At 45.6% G+C, this 22,816-nt stretch overlaps 1 long non-coding RNA gene across 1 annotated transcript; it reads right to left on the bottom strand.

The window, feature by feature from the left end:
* Positions 1 to 669: 669 nt before the first annotated feature.
* Positions 670 to 22,816, bottom strand: LOC138414878 (uncharacterized). Its single transcript, XR_011246985.1, has 4 exons — positions 21,730 to 22,816; positions 21,457 to 21,538; positions 20,810 to 20,934; positions 670 to 1,513 (listed from the first exon to the last, which is right to left on the bottom strand). It is a non-coding gene; the product is annotated as an uncharacterized lncRNA (long non-coding RNA).

Genomic DNA, 22,816 nt, shown 5'->3' with positions numbered 1-22,816 from the left:
ATCCATTCCTTTTTAGGAAGATTTGGGTCATGATGTTAGGACTTTTGTCAAAATGGGGATAGAGCATATACAGCAAGCCCCTTCCTACTGAAAATAATGCTAGATAAAATGGAACCCCCTCCAAAAAAATAGTTTAAATACTTAGTTGAAAAATCAGAAAGAAGAATGTCTAGATCCCCAAAGCAAAACGGGAATGCATAGCTGTAACTGTGCCAGAACTGAGGTCATGTGAACCCAAACTGCAGAACAGGGACCAAGCTCTTAGCTAAAGGAGATAAACCACTGAAGAGATGCCCTAACAGTGACGAAGACTGAGAACCTCAGCTCACCACCCCAGAAAAAACAGAATGAGCCATAGAGGGAACAAAGCCATCTGAGAGAGGACAAAATGCCACACTTGTGCTTCCTGGAGGCATGGGACTCAAACACACACTGCTCCCTTGTACAGAATTCCCAGGTTAAAAGTGCTCCAGAGCAGTAAACACAATATAAAACCCCAGGGAAATGCAAACCACCTCATGGAAACAACTCCAGCCGTTGGGGGAATTTCCACAGAAGATAAATCCCACTAAAATGAGCTCACAAATATTATACTGCACACACAGGACTATCAATATATGTAACAGATAAGAAACTTTGCACCCAAGTAAAGAGAGAGCAATGTGGAACTGACTTGAACATGACAATGTTTAAAATATTCAAATAAATAAAGGCAGGAAGTAAGATATATAAACAAGAATAGGGGTACATGAAGAAGGAAAAAAAAAGCAAATACAGATTCTATAAGTGAAATATATAAATTGCCAAATCAAATGAAGAATTTTAAAAAAAGAAAAGAAAAAAATCAAGCAGGGATCAAGCAAAGTGGCAATTCATGCAACTATATAAAGGATCATGAAGTTGAACGCTGCACCAGTTCCTGGCCCGGCTGGGGTGACAAATGGGAGGATCTGTCCCCATGGGCTACACCTCACGGAGACCTTGGTGATTCACTGCACCCACCCACCTCACAACAACCCTATTGTATTCTCCGCAAACCTGGTGAGAGAGGTTTTGGGAATTTGAGCAGAGTCGGGGAGGACCACACCTGTACAGCAAGAGCAATAATCCGTGCTTTGTTTCTTGGCTCTCCCTAATCTCCTAAATCTCCCTCAGTCACCAGTGAAAGCATTCCTGGATGGCCACGGTCAAGAAAGAAGACTCAGAGAGGAAGGCAAGTCTGTGCTGGCTGGGAACTGGCTCTCAGTGTAGAAAGCACCCTGCGAGAAAAGGCAGCGAGGGCGGAGAGGAGCAACGGTAATCCTGGGTCTTCACCCCACCTCTCTCAGCTGAGAATGCGACCCACGCAGAGAGAAGTGTTGCTCTTGCCAGATTCATATTTCATCCGCACAGCGGCTTAGTGTCAACGTTATCTTTAAACGTGATGTATGGAGTCGCCAGAACTTGTGGTAGGAATGCCAGACAAAGATGACTTCAGGAACGTTGCAAGTCCAGTCCACAAAGACATCCACTTCTGACAGAGCAAGAAAACCAAAGGTGAAAGTTACGGAAGGCGTACATTAATATGAAGTCCACGGCAGAGGTTGTTTCATAAACCCAAGTGACCCTCTCCTCACTTCAGCACCATTAAACCTCCTGAATGGATGGCTGGAACTTTCGGTTTCTCTGTACTGACCTCTGAGGAGGAGAGAGGAACTAGATATTAAGTTCAATCACCAATGGCCAACGATTTAATCAATCATGCTTATGTAATGAGCTCTTCATAAAAACCCAAAGGACAGGGTTTGCAGAACCTCTGGGCTGGTGAACCCAAGGAGAGAGGGGAGGGCTCTGAGAGGACACAGAAGCTCTGGGCTCTTTCCCGCAAACCTTGCCCTATTTATCTCTTCCACCTGGCTGTTTCTGAGTTATGTGTGTGTTAGTTGCTCAGTCATGTCCGCCTCTATGCGCCCCCATGGATTGTAGTCTGCCAGGCTCCTCTGCCCATGTAATTTTCCAGGCAAGAATACTGGAGTGGGTTGCCATATTCTTTTATAACAAACCAGTTATCTAATAAATACAATGTTTCTCCGAGTTCTGGGAGCCACTGTAACAAAGTGATGACACCCAAGGAGGAGGTCATGGGAACCTCCAAATTATAGTCAGTTGGTCAGAAGCACAGGTGACAACCTGGACTTTCAACTGGCTCTGAAGTGAGGGAGGGAAGCAGTCTTGTAGGACTGAGCCCTTCACCTCTGGGGTCTGACCCAGTCTTCAGGGAGCCAGTGTCAGAATGGAGTTAACTCACAGGACACCCAGCATGCCAGAGAATTGCCTGGTGAAGGCAATGGCAACCCACTCCAGTACTCTTGCCTGGAGAATCCCATGGACGGAGGAGCCTGGTAGGCTGCAGTCCATGGGTTTGCTAAGGGTCGGAGACGACTGAGTGACTTCACTTTCACTTTTCACTTTCATGCATTGGAGAAGGAAATGGCAACCCACTCCAGTGTTCTTGCCTGGAGAATCCTAGGGATAGGGGAGCCTGGTGGGCTGCCATCTATGGGGTCACACAGGGTCGAACACAACCGAAGCGACTTAGCAGCAGCAGCATGGGGGAAAAAACCCACACGTAGTAGCGGGTGTCAGAATCATTACATAGCATCTTCTAAAAGTGACCAGTGGGATTGTTTTGTTGTAGCTATTTAGTATTATTTTATTAACCTTTGGATTTAAGCTTATTACCTATGTTTCCATTATTCTCCTTATCAGTACTCATATTGTCTCATGTTTAGTTACTGGGAGTCCTTTAAGTTGGGTCCTAAGTCCCTATGACATGGCCCCAGTAGTCTTTGATAACTTCCTTCTTCCTGGTATAAAGTGTTCCTAGCTCATCTAGTACATTTCTTGCACCAGACATTTTTTCAAGCATCCCTTCTTCCTTTTAGCAACTTCTCATCCTTTTTCTTTCCTTTGCTAACTCCTTTTCTTGTACCTTAACTCAAACTCAGGGACTATCTTGATGGCTCAGGGGCTGACTTCATACTCCCAAGGTAGGGAGCTCAGGTTCCATCCTGGGTCGTAAACTAGATCCTACAATGCCACAGCTAAGATCCAGTGTGTTGCAACTAAGACCCGGCACAGCCAAATAAATGAATAAATTAAAAAAAAAAAAAAAGACTCAAACTCAGCCTTTGACCTTCTCCTTTTACGGTCTATAGTATCTCACTTCAGTGCATTCTTAACTAGAATAAGCTCTTCAACCTGGTTCATCAGGCTTTCCACTACCTCTGCACCTTTGCTATTTCTTCCTTCACATGGAATTCAACTTGACATGATTCAATTTAAATTTACTGAGTGTCTTCCGTGTCCTAAATGTCATATGCTTGTTGTTGGCACTGATGGTAATAATTCTAATAGCTATTAACTTTTATTAAGTACTACACGTGTCTAAGAGCTTTGCTTGCATCAGTCGCATCATGTCTGACTCTTTGCAACCCCATGGACTATAGCCCATCATGATCCTCTGTCCATGGGATTTTCCAGGCAAGAATACTGGCGTGGGTTGCCATTTACTCCTCCAGGGGAATCTTCTCGACTCAGGGATCTAACCCAAGTTTTTTGTATCTCCTGCACTGGCAGGCAGATGGTTTACCACGGTGCCACCTGGGACTTTACATACATTATATCTTAACAATTATTCCTCTTAACAATCCTATAATATAATCACAATTATTAATGTCTATGTCATGGAGTAAGATACTAAGGCACAGAGAGACTGCAAACCTTCCCCAGGTCTCACAGCAAATAAGAGGCAAGGCCAACTCTGTCTGACTCCACATGATGGTTAATCGTATGTGTCACCTTGACTGGGCAAAAGGGATGCCCAGATAGCTGATAGAACATCATTTCTGGTGTGCTGTGAGGGTGTTTCTGGAAGAGACTGGCATTTGTATTGGTAGATTGAGTAAAGCAAAAGGTCCTCCCCACTGTGAATGGGCAACAGCCCATCCCTGAGAGCCTGAGTAGAAAGAACAAAAGGCAGAAGAAAGGCGAATTCACCCTTTCCGACTGAGACACCCACTTCTCGGGCTCTATGACCTTGACACTCGTGGTTCTCCGAGTTTCAGACTCGGGTGGGGACTTACAACATCTGTCCTCTGAATTCCTGAGCCTTCTGTCTTGGACTAAATTATAGTACCAGCTTCCCAGGACCTCCAGCTTGCAGACAACGTATCATGGGACTTCTCAGCCTCCATCACCTCCATCAGCCATTTGCTAAAATTAATTTCCTTCTATTTGTACCCAGGCATCCTTTTGGTTATGTTCCTCTGGAGAACTCTAACACACTTCCAAACCCTATCTTGACCACTAAGCCATTTGTTTGTTTCCCTCCCCTCTGTTTGGCCTAATTCCACATATTCTACAAGACTGACCCCAAGTCCCCTGCCTTCTAAGAAGCCTCTCTTCCCACTCTGACCAGTGTGGCTCGTCCTCTCCCTAAACTCCTCACTACTACTTCAGAACCCACTGTGTGCAGTTTCAGCTGCAGACTCTGATTCCCTGAGTCTGGGGTGGAACCTGAGACTCTGCATTTCTACCAAGCTCCCAGGTGATGCCGCTGCTTCTGGTCCATGAACTACATTTTAAGTAGCCAGGATTGGAGACATACACACATGCTTTCAAGTCTATTTACTAAAACATGAACCACAGTGATCTCTGGACACTCCCTTCTTTCTTGGCTGCTCAACACAGCATGCAGGATCTTAGTTCCCTGAAAAGGGGTTGAACCCCTTGAACCCATGCCCCATGCAGTAGAAGCATGGAATCTTAACCACTGAACAACCAGGGACGTCCCCCCCTTTTTTTAAATTTATATGTTTCTATATTTTTCAATTTCCTATCAATGGATACAGATTATTTTTAGAATTAGAAGGATGTATATAAGTATTAAGTTCACAATGATTCTCACAGTATTCAAAATAAAGTTCAGATCTCTTCACTCAGCACCAGTAGCTCTTTGTGATCTGGCCCTTTGCAGATTCTGTGTCCTAATCTCCGGCAACCTCTGAATACACTTTCCACATGCCCACAAAACCTTCCAAATCATCTGTAGTTCTCTAGACACTTCTCCCTACTCTCTCATCCCCCCACCTTCCTCTGACTCATCCTTCAAGTTAGCCTCAGTGGCTGCCTCCTTCAGGAAGCCTCTCCCAGCTCTGCCATCTCAGCTCTCTGCTCTGCGCAACAACCAGAGACACGCTGGCCACAATACACCTCACATGTTGCTTTGCCCACCTTCCCTGATAGACTGGGGTTCCCCAAGCAGAGACAATCTTTATTTCTATATTCTCAGCATTTAGATAGTGCCAGGCATGTAGCTGGCACTCAGTAGTTTCTGAATGGATATACAAAAATGACTTGCAAAATGCTACATGCGGGCTCACCTTGGAGGCACAGTGGATAAGAATCCACTTGCCAATGCGGGGGGACATATTCGATCTCTGGTTCAGGAAGATTCTCCATTCCACGAAGCAACCAAGCCCATACCCCACAACTACTGAGCCTGCACTCTAGAGCCCATGAGCCACAATGACTGAAGCCGGGGGCCTGTGCTCCGCAACAAGAAGAGCCGCTGCAATGAGAAGCCCATGGACCATCACCAAGAGTAGCTCCCACCTGCCACAACTAGTGCAAAGCAAAAAAGACTCAGCAAGGCCAAAAATAAATAAAATGTAAAATGCTGTCGGCTTCCCAAATATTGTTCTTATTTTCCTTACTTTGAGGTTGAAAAAACAAATTCAGACCATTAGGTGACTTGTCCTGAGTCTCGAAACTAATGAATGGGAGAACCTAGTTACCGTGAGATTTATTTATGCATCTTACATATGATCTCTCTATATAGCTATATGATCTCTTAATTTCAAATGCATTTTAATAACCCTATATTTTTACACCCCGCCCGCCATGATGATTGTTTTTGACATCTTATTTTATATCTTTTTGTTTCACGTATCCTGCAACTATTTATTGCAGATATAAATGATTTTACTCCTTCTGTCTTTTAACCTTTCTACTAGCTTTGTACATGATTGATTTACTGCCTTTATTATGTACCTGCATTTACCAGTTTTTTTTTTTTCCTTTCATAATTTTTAGGCTTCTAGTTGTACCTTTTCTTTTTTTGCTTAGAGAAATTCCTTTGACATTTCTTGTAAAGCTGGTTTGGTGGTGCTCAACTCTTTTAGTTTTCGCTTCTCTATAAAACATCTGATGTTTCCATCAAATCTGAATGAGAGGCTGGCTGGGTAAAGCATTCTTGGCTGTAGGTGTTTTCCTTTCATCACCTTAATTGTATCATGCCACTCCTTTCTGGCCTGCAGAGTTTCTGCTGAAAAGTCAGCTGGTGGCCTTATGGGAGTTCCTGTTGTACGGAACTTGTTGTGTTTCCCTTGTTGCTTTTAACAGTCTCTCTTTGTCTTTAATTTTCGCCATCTTAATTACACTGTGTCTTGCTGTGGTCCTCTTTGGGTCATCCTGTTTGGAACTCTCTGTGCTTCCTGGACCTGGATGTCTGTTTCCTTTCTAAGGTAGGTAAGTTTTCAGCTATTAAGGCTTCAAATACATTATTTGCCCCTTACTCTCTCTCTTCTCCTTCAAGGCCCCCTATTGGTACACTTGAGTGTCTCAAAAGGTCCCTTAAACTGTCCTCATCTCTTTTGGGGATTCCCTGGTGGCTCAGATGATAAAGAATCTGCCTGCAAACCTGGGTTCAATCCCCAGATTGGGAAGATCCCCGGGAGAAGGCAATAGCAACCCACTCCAATATTCTTGCCTGGAGAATTCCATGGACAGAGAAGCCTGGTGGGCCACAGTCCACGGGGCAGCAAAGAGTTGGCCACAACTGAGTGACTAACACACACACTATCATCTCTTTTTATTCTTTTTTTCTTTTCTCTATTTGGCCTCTGTGATGTCCACTACTTTTATCTCACTGATTCACTCTTCTGTATTATTTAATCTAACTATTGATTCTTTCTAGGGTATTCTTTTTTACTATGGTTATTGTATTCTTCATCTCTGTTAGTTCTTATTTATATTTTTTCACTCTTTATTTAAAACTTCTAACTTCTCACTGTGTTCATCCATTCTTCTCCCGGGTTCTTTGATCACTTTATGGTCATTACTTTGAACTCTTTATTGAATAGCTTACTTATCTCCACTTCTCTTGGCTTTCCTGGAGTTTTGTCTTCTTCCTCTGTTTGGAACACGTTTCTCTGGTGCCTCATTTGCCTAATTTGTTGTTTATATTTCTATGTATCTGGTGAGTGAGTGAGTGAAGTCGCTCAGTCGTGTCCAACTCTTTGCGACCCCATGGACTACCAGGCTCCTCCGTCCATGGGATTCTCCAGGCAAGCATACTGGAGTGGGTTACCATTTCCTTCTCCAGGGGATCTTCCCGACCCAGGGATTGAACCCGGGTCTCCCACATTGGAGGCAGACGCTTTAAACTCTGAGCCACCAGGGAAGCCCATGTATCTGGTAGGTTGGTTATATTTCTCAGCCTTGGAGATGTGGCCTTTTGTAGGAAATGTCTATGAGTTCCGGCCGCACATTCCCTTCTGGTCACCAGAGCTACATGCTCTAGGGGTGTCATCTATGTGGGCTGCATGGATCCTTCTGTTGTGGCGGCAGACTACCGTGGACAATCTGGTAGGCATGGCTGGACCCTGGTCCAGTGGGCTGCCAGGCCAGCCTTGTGTGGAGGCTGCTGACTGCGGATTGATGGGCTGGGTCACAAGGCAGCCAGCGGCAGAACCCCAGGCTGGGGCAGGGGGTGGCCCCTGGGGTAGTGCTGGCTCACTGTGAGTAGGGCTGGATAATGGGGTGGCTGGCTGAAGAGTTCAAGGTATCTCAGCACCAGTGTTGGCCTGCTGGTGGGTGGGGCCAAGGCCCAGGGGTCTCTGGTTACAGGGCCCTGGGGGTCCTGAAGCTGCATCAGCCTGCTGATATCCAGTGGAGCCAGATCCCAGGACCACTGGTTGAGGGTCCCGCTGGCCGTGTTGGCCAGCTGGTAGAGAGGGCCAGGGATCGGTGAGCTCCCAGGGCCTGTTCTGGCCTGCTGATGAGCTGGCTGTGTCCTGCCACGGCAGACTGCAGGTCTGCAGTGGCTCTGGGGCTGGTGTCTGCCGGCTGGTGAATGAGGTTGGGGTCCAGGGGATGTTGGGGCTGGTGCCTGCCCCCTGGCGTGTGGGGCCAGGTGCTAGACCAAATGGGAGAACCAGAATTCAAACCCCAATTTTCTAATCATCTTTCTAATTTACCTCAACTACTTTCATTAAATACTAACAAGAAAAAAGTACATCACCCTCTTTTGGATCAAGTAGATGGAGAGTTGTTTCACAAAAGTGATGCCAAAAGCTTGGCTTCTCTATACATGGATGTCCAATCAAATCTCGAAGACAGGGTTTGGGGTGAAATACTAGAAGATAGCTTTATTGCTCTGCCAGGCAAAGGGGAACACTGTGGGCTCATGCTCTCAAAACCATGTGTCCCAACTTGGGGAAGATAGCGACAAGTTTTATAATAAGTGTTCAAAGAGGGCATGATCAGCTTGTGGACATTGTTCTGATGGGTTGGTGGTGAGCTAAATAGGAGTCAGCATCATCAGCCTTCAGGTCAACTAGTCTGGGGTTTACATGCCTATGGCCAGCCTACGATCCTTAATCATTAACTTCTCCCACCTGGAAGAAGTTTCAGTATCTGCAAAATAGCTTGAAGATACTGTTGTGTGTATCCATTGATGGGAAGCAGAACCTTGCCCCAAGACTGCTCTTGATTGTTTATTTCTCTGCATACCCTCCCTTCCCTAACTAACAACTGCTTGAATCTGCCCATTGGAACTCAGGGAAGGTCATGTAGGCTGAATGAATGCTCCTGCATCGCCAGGCAGGTTCTTTACCACTGAGCCACCAGGAAAGCCTTTCTTAACCTTAGGACATGCCATTCTGAGCCAGGACCACTCCTCTCAGCAATTCAAGTTTTTGTTGTCTGCACTGTGTGCCTTGTGGGACCTCAGTTACCCGGGCAGGGATCCAACCTGGGCCACAGTAGGGAAAGCCCAGGATCCTAACCACTATGCCACCAAGGAATTCCTTCAGCAGCCCATGTTGACCCATGATTTACACTTCCTGCCAACATCCACTGAGGGTCAACATTCACTGTATTCTGTTCAGAATACAGAACACGCCAAGAAAAATCTCTGTCCCCAAGGATCCCATAGGTGCTGAGGGAGACAAACAAGTGCACAATTTCTAGATGCTGTAATGAGGGCCATGAGGCAGAAGGGAGGGCCCCAGTTGTGGGGGTGGAAGGTGGGCAGGGGAATTCAGGGAGGCTTTACAATGAAGATGATATATGACCAGAACCTTGAGGGTGCTGGTTCTGTAACCAATCAGTACATCTACCTTCTGCCCTCTCTTTGCTCTCTTCTATACTGTCCATCTCCTCGAAGGGGTGTGAATTCCTCAAGTACAGGGAACATGTCACCTTCATCCACGCATTCCCTATAGCACCCAACCGAGCAGCTGCCCAGCTTCCCAAATACCAGTGTGATGTTCTCATCACATCCTGCCAGACCCTGGCCTGACCGTGAAACATGCCCAGGGAGCCAGAGGGCCATGCCCAGGGAGGCAGACAACTGAAACAGCTCACAAAGCAGGTCACTCCCACTTAGACATCCCACTGGTAGTTTGTTCATCACCTTCCTTCCCAAGCCAATGTTTCCTCTGCACTGGGCAGGCACCACGATACTCCGGGTGCCCAAGCTGGACAATTCCGGGTGGTCGTGATTGTTCCTCTTCCTCATGTCCTGCAGCTCAGTAGCGGCCGCCCTGAGGACTCTTTCTGCAGACTTTTCTCAAATCTGTACTTTCCTGCCTGCTCTTACCACCACCATTCCAGTGCAGGCCTGTATCATCACCAGCCTCACCTGTCATCTTCTGGCCCCCACTCTCCCCCACCCCCAGTGGTCAGTGGTTCTGCTTCCTGTCGTATAGTTGTATTTACAATTTAAATCTGTAGTCTGGAACTCAAAAGCATCAAAAGTCTAGCCCTTATCCCTCACCTTAACCCTTTTTCTGGTTGTTGCTTCTCCAGATGTGTCCCGCACATTCGCTCCTCTGTATTTTCATTCATGTTATTCCTCACCTTGGATTGTCCTCCTCTCAGTACCTGTTTCACATGCCCCACTGATACCTAGCAAATGGGATAGAGACCCAGTGTTCAAGACTCTTGTCAAATCCTATCTTCCATGAAGTTATTCTTAAGGATCTTAGCAGAGGGAGACTGCTTTTCCAAATTCCTGCTGGTCTCACTGTCTATACCCCATGCAACACTGGCCACACATATTACCTCCTCTCAGAGCTATTTGGGAACATTCCCTTTGTTCCTGGCTAGATTATGGTTCTGTTCCTAAGCAGCTGCCCTTGATGCTGCTCTACCCAAAGAAAAGCAGGGATGGGTAGTGGCCAAAGGGAAGCTTTGACATTAGGCTTATCTGGATTCTTATAGGGCCATACAATATCCCCTAAGGGAATTTATTATCTAACCTCTCTGAGCTTCCTTTCCTCATCTGCAAACAGACTTGGCATCTATTTTACAGGGATTTTGTGAGACTTAGAAATGATATATGTAAAGCAAAAAAGCAAGAGAGTTCCAGAAAAACATCTATTTCTGCTTTATTGACTATGCCAAAACCTTGGACTGTGTGGATCACAATAAACTGTGGAAAATTCTTCAAGAGATGGGAATACCAGACCACCTGACCTGCCTTTGAGAAATCTGTATGCAGGTCAAGAAGCAACAGTTAGAAGTGGACATGGAACAACAGACTGGTTCCAAATAGGAAAAGGAGCACGTCAAGGCTGTATATTGTCACCCTGCTTATTTAACTTCTATGCAGAGTACATCATGAGAAACGCTGGGCTGGAGGAAGCACACGCTGGAATCAAGATCACCAGGAAAAATATCAATAACCTCAGACATGCAGATGACACCACTCTTATTGCTGAAAGTGAAGAGGAACTAAAGAGACTCTTGATGAAAGTGAAAGAGGAGAGTGAAAAAGTTGGCTCAAAGCTCAACATTCAGAAAACGAAGATCATGGCATCTGGTCCCATCAGTTCATGGGAAACAGATGGGGAAACAGTGGCTTTATTTTTCTGGGCTCCAAAATCACTGCAGATGGTGATTTCAGCCATGAAATTAAAAGATGCTTACTCCTTGGAAGGAAAGTTATGACCAACCTAGACAGCATATTGAAAAGCAGAGACATTACTTTGTCAACAAAGGTCCATCTAGTCAAGGCCATGTTTTTTCCCAGTAGTCATGTACAGATGTGAGAGTTGAACTGTGAAGAAGGCTGAGCACAGAAGAATTGATGCTTTTGAACTGTAGTGTTGGAGAAGACTCTTGAGAGTCCCTTGGACTGCAAGGAGATCCAATCAGTCCATCCTAAAGGAGATCAGTCCTGGATGTTCATTGGAAGGACTGATGTTGAAGCTGAAATGCCAGTACTTTGGCCACCTCATGCGAAGAGTTGACTCATTGGAAAAGACTGATGCTGGGAAAGATTGAGGGCAGGAGGAAAAGGGGACGACAGAGGGTGAAATGGCTGGATGGCATCACCAACTCAATGGACATGGGTTTGGGTGAGCTCTGGGAGTTGGTGATGGACAGGGAGGCCTGTTGTGCTGCAGTTCATGGGATCACAAAGAGTTGGACACAACTGAGTGACTGAACTGAACTGAAAACTGCATTAAGTTACTATAATCATAGAGTACATCAGGAGAAAGAGTTGGGACAAATTGAGAGAGTAGCACTCACATACACATACTGCCATGTGTGTAAACAGCCAGTGGGAAACTGCAGTATAAAACAGGGAGCTCAACTCAGTGTTTTGTGAAAACCCCGACTCGATGGACATGAGTCTGAGTGAACTCCGGGAGTTGGAGATGGACAGGGAGGCCTGGCGTGCTGCGATTCATGGGGTCGCAAAGAGTCGGACACGACTGAGCGACTGAACTGAAGAGGGGTGGGATGGGATGGGTGTAGCAGGGGAGGCTCAGGAGGGAGGGGACATATGCATACTTGTGACTGATTCACACTGTTGTATGGTAGAAGCCAACACAACATTGTAAAGTAATTATCCTCCTATTAAAAATAAATATAAGGACTTCCCTAGTGGTCCAGTGGCTAAGACCCCATGCTCCTAATGCAGGGGGCCCAGGTTCAACCCCTGGTCAGGGAACTAGATCCCACATGCTGCAACTAAGACCCAGTGCAGCCAAATAAATAAGTTAAATTTTTAAAAAGTGAAAGTTGCTCCGTAGTGTCTGATTCTTTGCAACCACATGAACTATACACTCCATGGAATTCTCCAGGCCAGAATACTGGAGTGGGGGGACTTTCCCTTCTCCAGGGGATTTTCCCAACCCAGGAATCGAACCAGGGTCTCCTGCGTTGCAAACAGATTCTTTACCAGCTGAGCTGCCAGGGAAGCCCAAAATAAAAAATAAATACACAAAGAAAAGAAAAAAATAAATTACTATAATCCTAATTGATCTAAAATACTTCTCGGGGTAATTTTAAGGAACAAATAAAACAAACCCTGAGACAGCGCTTTGTAGACTATAAAATTATTAAGCTAATTTTTAATAAGCATGACCTGGATTACATTTTTCTTTTTATATGATATGACCAACATAGACCCCAAAGATAACCCCACTGATTACCAGGAAGTATATGCTCCAATATCTAGGCTTTCAGAATATCTGTGCTCAAAACTGTTAGAATGAATTCACTTAAAAGCCAACCAATAAAACTGGTTGAATTCTATGTCATAATTCAGACTTTTATCCAAATAGCACCAAACACTAGTTCAACCTAATACCTCTATTTTTTTTTAATTTTTATTTTCACTTTATTTTACTTTACAATACTGTATTGGTTTTGTAATACCTCTATTTTTATGTTCTTGGTTTTTTGTTGTTGTTGTTTGTTTGTTTGCATCATGGACACAGAGCTTTACTGTTCCTACTTTTCAAGCCTTGAGAAATGCTATCAAAGACATGAGAGACTGGGGCAGAGTCCCCATCTAAATCACAGCCTTCACCTCAAGCCAGCTCCATACATTTCCCAGCACCATCTGCAATCCTTGGGTTTCTAGACACGGTTTCCTGCTCCTTATCCTGCCAGGTCCACTTGCTGCTGCTGCTAAGTCACTTCAGTCGTGTCCGACCCTGTGCGACCCCGTAGACGGCAGCCCACAAGGCTCCTTTGTCCCTGCGATTCTCCAGGCAAGAATATTGGAGTGGGTTGCCATTTCCTTAGAAAGCAAACTCACTGCAGAGCTACTCACTGTGCAACCACCAGAGGGTCCCACAGCATCGGCTAGGAAGCAAGGACACACCCTCTCCAAGTACAAATCTCCACCAAGCGTGGATCTCCCCAGTGCCTCACAGCGGCTTCCCCTAGCTGCTTCCGCCCCGAAACAGGATTGCCTGGAAACCCGAGCTACTTGCTCGCTAATAATATTGAGGCGTCAGTTCATACCAAGTAGCCAGCTTCTCACAAAGGGTTTGTGTCACCAGGGCCCCACAGAGTCACACTTCTGTAGGCCTGAGACCCCCAAGTTACATTTCAGTATCCTCTACGAGCAGAGAATATCTGGGGCTTAAATAATTTCCCCTTCCATAGGGCCCCCAGAATTTCCGGCTGCAACACTACTTCCCCGTAAGTTTCAATAAAGAAAAGGTAACTACCCAGGAGACTGGCAGACCTCAGCCCACCCTGCAGAGTTCTCCCCCAACTCCAAGCACTCTTGGGATCCAGACAAGCTGGTGTTTCTGTTCTGGTCTGGTTGCTTAACTCAAAGTATAGCACCCTTTTTTCTTCTTCCTTTGAAGAGATCTGGAAAATTAAAGCCCCTTATGACTAGAAGATGGAAGAGAAAGGCTAGTTTTCTACTGGCTGCCCCAATACATAACATAGGCAGACCCACAAGTGTATGACTTATTTTTATTAAGGTTTTATTAAGGTGTGTATTTTGAGTGTTTAAAAAGAGCCTGGACTTCAGCTTTACCCAAGCTGAGTGTACAGTCAGATGTTTTGCAGAAAGTTTTCACTCAGGTCTCAGGATCTGTTAACAAAGTAAGCCACTCAATATACACAAATAAATAATATCAGTATTTACTAGAGAATTATCTAGCTTACTTTCAATATACTAAAAGAAAATAGAAATAGAAACAGCACAGGATACACCACCAAATTGGGTTTTAACCAACATCCAGACTTAAACAGTGCTGGGAAGTCCCCTGACACAGCGCATCTGGAGTCCCAGTTAGGAGAAGGTCCCAGGCAGCTTGTCCATTCTGCAGGTAAGACGTCAAAGACTGGAGTTCAGGGTTCCCGCTTATAATGCCAAGACATAGACTGATATCGTCATCAATCTATGAGCAAATTGCAGCTCTGGTTTCATATTAATGCTGTTTGTTGTGTAAAACTTGGAATGTCGTTAAGTCCGGGGCATGGTTGGCCAGACCCCCTCCAAGGGCGCAACAGTCTCAGTCCCCTATCTTTACCTTATCTGGTCTTCCCTGGTGGCTCAGACAGTAAAGAATCTGCCTCCGAGGCAGGAGACCCGGTTGGATCCCTGGAGAAGGAAATGGCAGCCCACTCCGATCTTGCCTGGGAAATTCCATGGACAGAAGAACCTGGTGGGCCACAGTTCATGGCGGTCACAAAAAGCCAGTCAGGACTAAGTGACTTTCACTTTTCAATGTTGTTAAGCCCAGGGTATGGTCAGCCAGACCCCCTCCAGGAGCTCAACAGTATCAAGATCCATCCCGTATCTTTATTCTTATCTATGGTGCCGCAAAGTTTGCACTCACATCAGGCAGTCAGGGCACTCACAGTCAGGGCAGTGTCCAGGTTGGATGGAAGCAAGGTCAGAGGACCGCTCTGCTTTGTCTGTGAAGCCTGAACAAGACTATCTTTTTAATTTCCCTAACATCAGACCACTCCTGCTGGAGGGTATTCATATAGTTCAGTTCAGTCGCTCAGTCATGTCCAACTCTTTGCGACCCCATGGACTGCAGCATGCCAGGCTTTCCTGTCCATCACCAACTCCCGGAGCTTGCTCAAACTCACGTCCATCGAGTCGGTGATGCCATCCAACAATCTCTTTTTCCTCCTGCCTTCAATCTTTCCCAGCATCAGGGTCTTTTCCAGTGAGTCAGTTCTTTGCATCAGGTGGCCAAAGTACTGGAGCTTCAGCTTCAGCATCAGTCCTTCCAATGAATACTCAGGACTGATTTCCTTAGGAGGAAAGACCTCTTTGCTGGAGGGCAAGTCCTCTGAAAACCGTCAACTTGATCAGCTCAGAGACAACAGCGCTACAGCCAACTGGCTCCTGCTTGTCAACCATCCTGGTGCATTTCAGGTTTTGTACTTACAGAAGAATTAATGCTGCTTATGAAATTTCCCTGCTTTCCAGGGTTTCTAGTGTGATGCCATACATGAATAATATCCTGCTGAGGAGCTCAGCAGACCTGGATTTGAAGAAAGTTTCAAGGGGCCCTGCGTTCAGAGACATGTAGATCTGGAATCTCCAGGGCTTCCTTTGAAACTGTTACATAACCTCACTTCTTACACTGCCTTATGATTCTCTCATTCTTTCATCACAAAAGACCATCATTTCTGAGTCATTTCATCATTCTCTGGCCCTGGACTTTCTAGTGAGAGGAGTTCCTTTTGTAAGTTGTTAGGTAGTCATTGGACTGCAAGGAGATCAAACCAGAAATCGGTCCTGAATATTCATTGGAAGGACTGATGCTGAAGCTGGCCACTTGATGCAAAGAACTGACTCATTGGAAAAGACCCTGATGCTGGGAAAGATTGAAGACAGGAGGAGAAGGGGCAGACAGAGGATGAGATGTTTGGATGGCATCACCAACTCGATGGATATGGATCTGAGCAAACTTCAAGAGTTGGTGATGGATAGGGATGCCTGGCGTGCTGCAACCCCTGCAGTCGCAAAGATTCAGACATGACTGAGCTACTGAACTGAACTGAACTGAGATAGTCATTCTCTTCTGAGCTTGTGCTAAAAAGTTATAATAAACTTTATGTATATATGAAAATATAAAAAGAGACTGGATATATTCAGGAAAATAATTTAAAATAATTAAAAGATCTTGAGAGGTTGGCTCCTAGCTTCAGGATGGCTGCACATAAATCACTTCGTATCATATTAACCCACCCCTCAGGGAAGGAATTTGAAGCCTATTTTATGGGTGAGGAAACAGAAAGCACAGAGACTTACTTGCCCACGGCCCAAAGCAATCATGCAGCAAGTCAGATTTCAACACAAGTCTGTCTGGTTCTAACCCATCCTCCACTTAATAATAATTACAGTTAACAGGAGTGGGGCATTTACAATGTGCCAGGCACTCTGCTAAGTATTTACTCATTTCTAGTCACAATATTCCTAGGAGGCTGGGATTTCTCTTGAGTCTATTTTCCAGATGAGAACTGAGGTTTAAAAAGGTTGCTGACATGTTCAAGATCACAAAGCTAATGAGCGGCAGAGAAAATATGATTCACTCCCCAAGCCTGCGCTCTTAACACCTATGTTATGTAGCCAAACTGACTCTCCCAAGGTCCAGTTCCCCTCCCCCTTGCTCCTCTCGCTGCAGGCACGCTAGTGGTTTTCAATTCCCATCTCAGACCAAACTCCTCCCCATGTTCCAGCCTTTACATATGTTTTCCCTCCACCCAGAAAGCTCCGTCCTAGTCCCTCCTCTATTTGCAACCATAGTTCCTTTTCTTCTGAGTTCAAATATCCCCCCTTCAATGAAGTCTTCCCTGACTTTCTACTTCAATTCTTCTCTAACTAAGCCCTTTGTTTTTTCCAACAAGACACTCATTCAGTTAGTCAGTTCAATCACTCAGTTTCAACTTCACCTCACAACTTACCAAAATTTTGTATTAGTTTCATTTTACCTGCATTTTATTTGCCTTTCCCACTAGAATAAAAGGCCCATCAGGGCAGAAATTTGTCTGTCTTGCTCCTGACATGTCTCCAGTCAGGAACATTCCAGATATTAATAGGTGCTTTGTAAGTATTTAATAGATTATAATAATTAGAATTTGCAGTTAACTGATAGAAGAAAGCAAATGGTTTCCAACCCCAAGCTAAGAGTTCTCTTGTGTTAAAAATAATAATAATGTCCTTCCCTGGTGGAGCAGTGGATAAGAATCCAACTGCCAATGCAGGGGACATGGGTTCCATCCCTGGTCCTGGAAGACCCTACATGCAGCAGAGCAACTCAGCACCAATGCACAACTACTGCGCCTGCGCTCTAGAGCCCAGGAGCCGAAACTACGGAAGCCTGAGCGCCCGAAAGCCGGTGCTCCCCAGCAAGAGAAGCCGTCACTCTGCAACAAAGAGTAGCCCCTGCTCTCCACAGCTAGAGAAGAGCCCATGCAGCAATGAAGACCCAGCACAGCCAAGAATAAATAAAATTATTTTTAAAATAATAATAAATAATAATAAGGGACTCCCTTGGTGGGGCAGTGGATAAGAATCTGCTTGCCCATACAGGGAACACAGGTTCAATCCCTGGTCCGGGAAGATCCCACGTGCCTCGGCACAACTGAGCCCGTGTGCCACAGCTACTGAGCCTGCACACCACAGCTACTGAGCCTGCATGCTCTAGGTCCCACGAGCCACAGATAATGAGCCCCTGTGCCACAACTACTGCAGTTCATGCATCCAGAGTCTGTGCTCTGCCACAAGAGAAGCCGCCACGATGAGAAGCCCGTGCTCTGCAACTAGAGAAGTAGCCCCTGGTCCCCACAACTAGAGAAAAAGCCCGCATGCAGCAACCAAGACCCAGCTCAACCAACAATAATAAATAAAGCAGTGTGTACATGTCAAATAAATAAATTTACAAAAACAAAATAATAATCATAATAATACAGAACTTCAGCTTCTGCTGCTCCAAGAGATATGTTAGTCCAGGAAGTACAGCCTTGGTGGAGTTCTCCCAGTGTCCCAGAAGGAAGTCGCAAAGATGTTTGCCCACAGATCCCACATGAGAGACCTCGGGCCACAAAACAGCCCAGCTTGGCCTCCTTAAAGCTTTTTCTGTGCCAGGAGGGATCACACAGAAGCTGATCTGCTGTCTGAAAACTGCTGCATGCCAGGGCCAAACGGATGCCTTCATTCTTTGTCATCACCCCAGAAGACAAGTATCTATCCCTATTTTAACTGTTAGGAGACTCAGGTTCTGAAGAGTGAATGACTTCCCCAGAGGTGAGATGATTTCCCCAGAGCCACGTGACTGGTAAGCCATTCTTTGGCGGCTCCTTGTTACCTTTAGAAACGCGCTCCAAATTCTTTAGCAACAACCAAGCAGGACCCTATAGTGCTTTCCTGGGACAGACCCCCTTCCCCCTCCCATGTCCTCTGTCTGCCTCGTGTTTGTAGAATAGCTGTCGTCTCCCAGGCCTCCCCTGACTCACAAAAGCCACAAAAGTCACAAAAGCTCAAGAATTGAGGATTGCAAGGATGTGAACACATACTGGCAAAAACAGTGGTTGGGGCAGGAGAACTGATAAGAAGTTAAACAGTAAGTCAGCCATATGACACTCACAGAATCTTTAGTTCCTCTGTGAAGTACCTTGATAAGAGTATCTGATGCACATTTCCTAAACTGTTTTACAGATGCTGAAACCCGCTGCCCCCCTCCCCCCTCCAGCAATGAAAGGCATTAGCTGCTTGATAACTATGAGCACTGTAGCCCCCAGAGGACTGATAATGTTAACCCCTGTGACATGACCCTATTACCTCGCCACCTTACAATAAATGCTGCGCTTTTCTCTGCTACAACTTCGGGTCAGCAGATTGACTATTACCCATGGGCAAAAACAGATGCAAGTCTGGTTCAGTAACAAGAGTCGTGCACAAGCTGATCACACACCCTGTGACTCCCCTCCCTCACCTTGTCTTTAAACATGCTTCCCTGACTGCTGTATAGCACAAGGAGCTCACCTTGGTGCTCTGTGATGACCTAGAGGGAAGGGGATGGGGGGTGGGGGGAGGGAGGCTCAAGAGGGAGGGGATATATGTATACATATAGCCAATTCACATTGTTGTACAGCAAAAATGAACACAACATTGTAAAGCAATTATACTCCAACTAAAAGTAAATTGAAAAAAAAAAAAATGCTTCCCTGAAACCCATGGCAGAGTTCAGGTTTTTTGAGCATTAGCTGCCCTGAATTCCTTGTTTGAAACCTTACAATAAATGCTGCACTTTTCTCTGCTACAACCTCGGGTCAGCAGATTGACTTTACTACCCATGGGCAAAAACAGATGCAAGTCTGGTTCAGCAACAAGCAAAGCAAACCAGGTGCCCCAAAAAACGCACCTCCTCTTGGGACTCATCCCCTGCCAAGGCCCTCAGGGACTTTGCATCCTCCCTGTGCAGGGGCAATTCCTGGAACAAACAGGATACCTCACAACCCCATGCCCTGGGACATGCTTCTCCCTCCTATCTGCCCCCACAGAAATGTGGCTAGACCCTACTTGTCCTTTAAGATCCATGTAAACAAAGAAAAAGGACAGTCTTTGGTAGGAATCTTTCCTAAGAAAATAAACCTGTGGGCAAAGCTATTTATTCAAAAGCAGACCTTTTATATTTAATTATTACTTATGACAGTAAAACACTGCTAACGACCTAAATGTCAAAAAAATATGGGAAATGTACGGGCTTCCCTCATAGCTCAGCTGGTAAAGAATCCACCTGCAATGCAGGTTTGATTCCTGGGTCGGGAAGATGCACTGGAGAAGGGATAGGCTACCCACTCCTGTATTCTTGGGCTTCCTTTGTGGCTCAGCTGATAAAAGAATCCACTTGCAATGCAGGAGACCTGGGTTCAGTTCCTGGGTTGGGAAGACCCCCTGGAGAAGGGAAAGTCTACCCACTCCAGTATTCTGGCCTGGAGAATTCCATAGGCTATAAAGAGTTGGACTGAGTGACTTTCACTTTCACACACAGCGGAGGTGGGGGGAGGTCTGTTGTTTTATTTTTTATTTATTTTTTTTTTCCCAGCTGCTCAGCATGTGGGGTCTTAGTTCCCTGACCAGGAATCAAACACGTGACCCCTGCACTGGAAGTGCAAAGTCTTCTCCACTGGACCACCAGGAAAGCTCCTGTTGTTTTGTTTGTTTGGGGGGTTGCTAGCAAAAAGTCTTGACCAGGCAACTGTAAACTGATAGTTCTCAACTGAACTGCTGTAGAGGATTGTTGTGATTCCTTCCTGCTGCTGCTGCTGCTAAGTCGCTTCAGTCGTCCGACTCTGTGCGACCCCACAGATGGCAGCCCATTCCTTCCTAGGGCTCCATAATTGATGAATAAAGTTTCCTTTTGTTACAACTACCATTCAAACCGGTAGTACCATGTTTGAGCAGACAGAATGCTGAACTTTGCTGCCCATAGTTTCCGTGCAGTGCCGGGCGCAACTTGATGCAAATGAAGAAACAAAGAAACTATCCATTTGCCAGACTTCCCAGAACTTTGTCTCCTGAGTATCTGAGAGTGATCAGGGCGCTAAAAGGGTCTCCTTAAACAGTGCCACCATGATGCTAAAATGTGACCAGTATAATAGTGTGATTACTATACATGCCACTTAATCTTTTTGAGTATGCTGCCAAAATACCGTGTTCAAAAAAATGCCACCCTGTTCTGCTGTAACGAATACATACCCAAATTATGAGGTTCCTTCTCACCCACAAAACTAGTCAATGAAAATGTTCCTGGTTAGCTGGTGGTTTTCCTCCACTCAGTGATTCAGGGACTCGGGCTCCTTCCAGCTGTGGATCCTCTACCCCTAGAATTTCAGAATTCAGAAGATGGAGAAAAAGAACGTGGAAAGTCATCTCTTACCCCCTTTGGCCTGCAGGGGACACCCATCCCTTCCAGCCCCATTCTGCTGATGACTAGTCACTGAGTCACACGAAGTGCAAGAGGTGCTAGGAATATAATCTCTGGCTCCGCAGCCTCTTCTCAGCAACACCTCTACACTGCGATAGGAAGAACACATTTCTGGTGGACATCATGCCCTCTTTGCTGCAACCACAAATGCAAGAGTTAAGAACCACTGGGAAGTGGGTTTCATTGCTATGTGACATGGAGAACTGGGAAAAATACCCAATACTGCCTCATTAGTGGAACACATCCCCTACTCCCAGTATTTCCTACGCTGGAGTGTGCGATGGGCCTGGTGGAGAATGTGAATACCACCTCCTCTTTGTTCTAGGAACCACATTGTCTCCAATCTGTTCCCATTCCTCTGGTGGCCAATCATTCTGCTCCTCTCCCCCCATCTCCCCCCAACCCCCTACCACCTTACCATCCTTGGTGGGCAGCTCTGCCTCAAGCACTAGCCCCTGGTCTGATCAGCTGTCACTCGGGAAACAGCTGGCTCTGTGAACCTGTGGTTTATAAAAGATAATCACCTTCTGGAGAAAGAACTGCCTGGGACCACCTCTCCTAGAGAGAGATGAAAGGCATGGCAGGTACTTAGAGCTTTATGGATCTACCAGTACCTAGAGTAAAAAAAGAATGTCACAAGAGGGCAGAGACAGTGTCTAACCTGCAACCATTTTTCAAATGCTGCACTTACTTTCGGCTGTGTTGGGTCTTCATTGCTGCACACGGGCTCACTCTTGCTGCTCTCTGTGGGCTTCCCATGGAGGCGGCTTTGCTTGCTGCAGGTCACAGGCTCTAGGGCGTGCAGGATCAGCGGTTGTGGCACACAGGCTCAGTTGCTCCGTGGCGTGTGGAGTCTTCCTAGACCAGGGACCCATCCATGTCCCCTGCATGGGCAGGTGGGTTTTGACCCCTGGACCACCAGGGAAGTCCATCCTGCACCCATTTCTACCACTGTACTTTCGGCACTTAGCACAGTGCTTTGGAAACCCAGGTTCCATCTGTCTTGTGAAGCTGTAGCCACTAAGACCTGGGAGCCCTGAGAGTATGGCTGGCAGGCCAGAGAAGAGAGTAAAGGAGATACAATGTAATCAAACACAGTGGCTTCTTGGTATCCTTGTAGGTACTGGCTCCAGAAACTTCCCCATACCAAAATCCACGGATGCTCAAGTCCCTTATATAATATGATACAATATCACATATAACCTACACACAACCTTTGGTGTACTTTAAATCACCTCTAGATTACTTTTCTTTTTTTGTTGTTTTTTTAACTTTTTATTTTGTGTTGGGGTATAGGCGATTAACAATGCTGTGATAATTTCAGATGAACAGGGAAGGGACTCAGTCATCCTATACATTCTCCTCCCCCAAACTCCCCTCCTATCCAGGCTGCCACATAACATCATGCAGAGTTCCCTGTGCTATATAGTAGGTCCTCGTTGGTTATCCATTTTAAATACAGCAGGGTGTACATGTCCATCCCAAACTCCCTAACTATCCCTTCCTTGACCCCAACCATAAGTTCATTTTATAAGTCTGTATCTTTCTGTTTTATAAGCTCATTTTAATATCTAACAGAATGCAAATAATTGTAAAGACTGCAAAATATGCAAAATTGCGATTGTAAAATATGCAAATTCAAGTTTGCTTTTTGGACATTTATGATATTACTTCTCTGGATATTTTTGATCCATGGGTGGTTGAATCTGAGGCTGAAGAACTCTCAGACATAAAGAGTCAATTGCAGTAACTTGTTGAGTGAAAAAATAAAAAGGAAT

This window comes from Ovis canadensis, chromosome 1, assembly GCF_042477335.2.
Source record: "Ovis canadensis isolate MfBH-ARS-UI-01 breed Bighorn chromosome 1, ARS-UI_OviCan_v2, whole genome shotgun sequence".
In the NCBI taxonomy this organism is placed as follows: Eukaryota; Metazoa; Chordata; class Mammalia; order Artiodactyla; family Bovidae; genus Ovis; species Ovis canadensis.
Note: the sequence above shows the minus strand (reverse complement) of the source record. Positions and strands in the feature narration are given on the sequence as shown.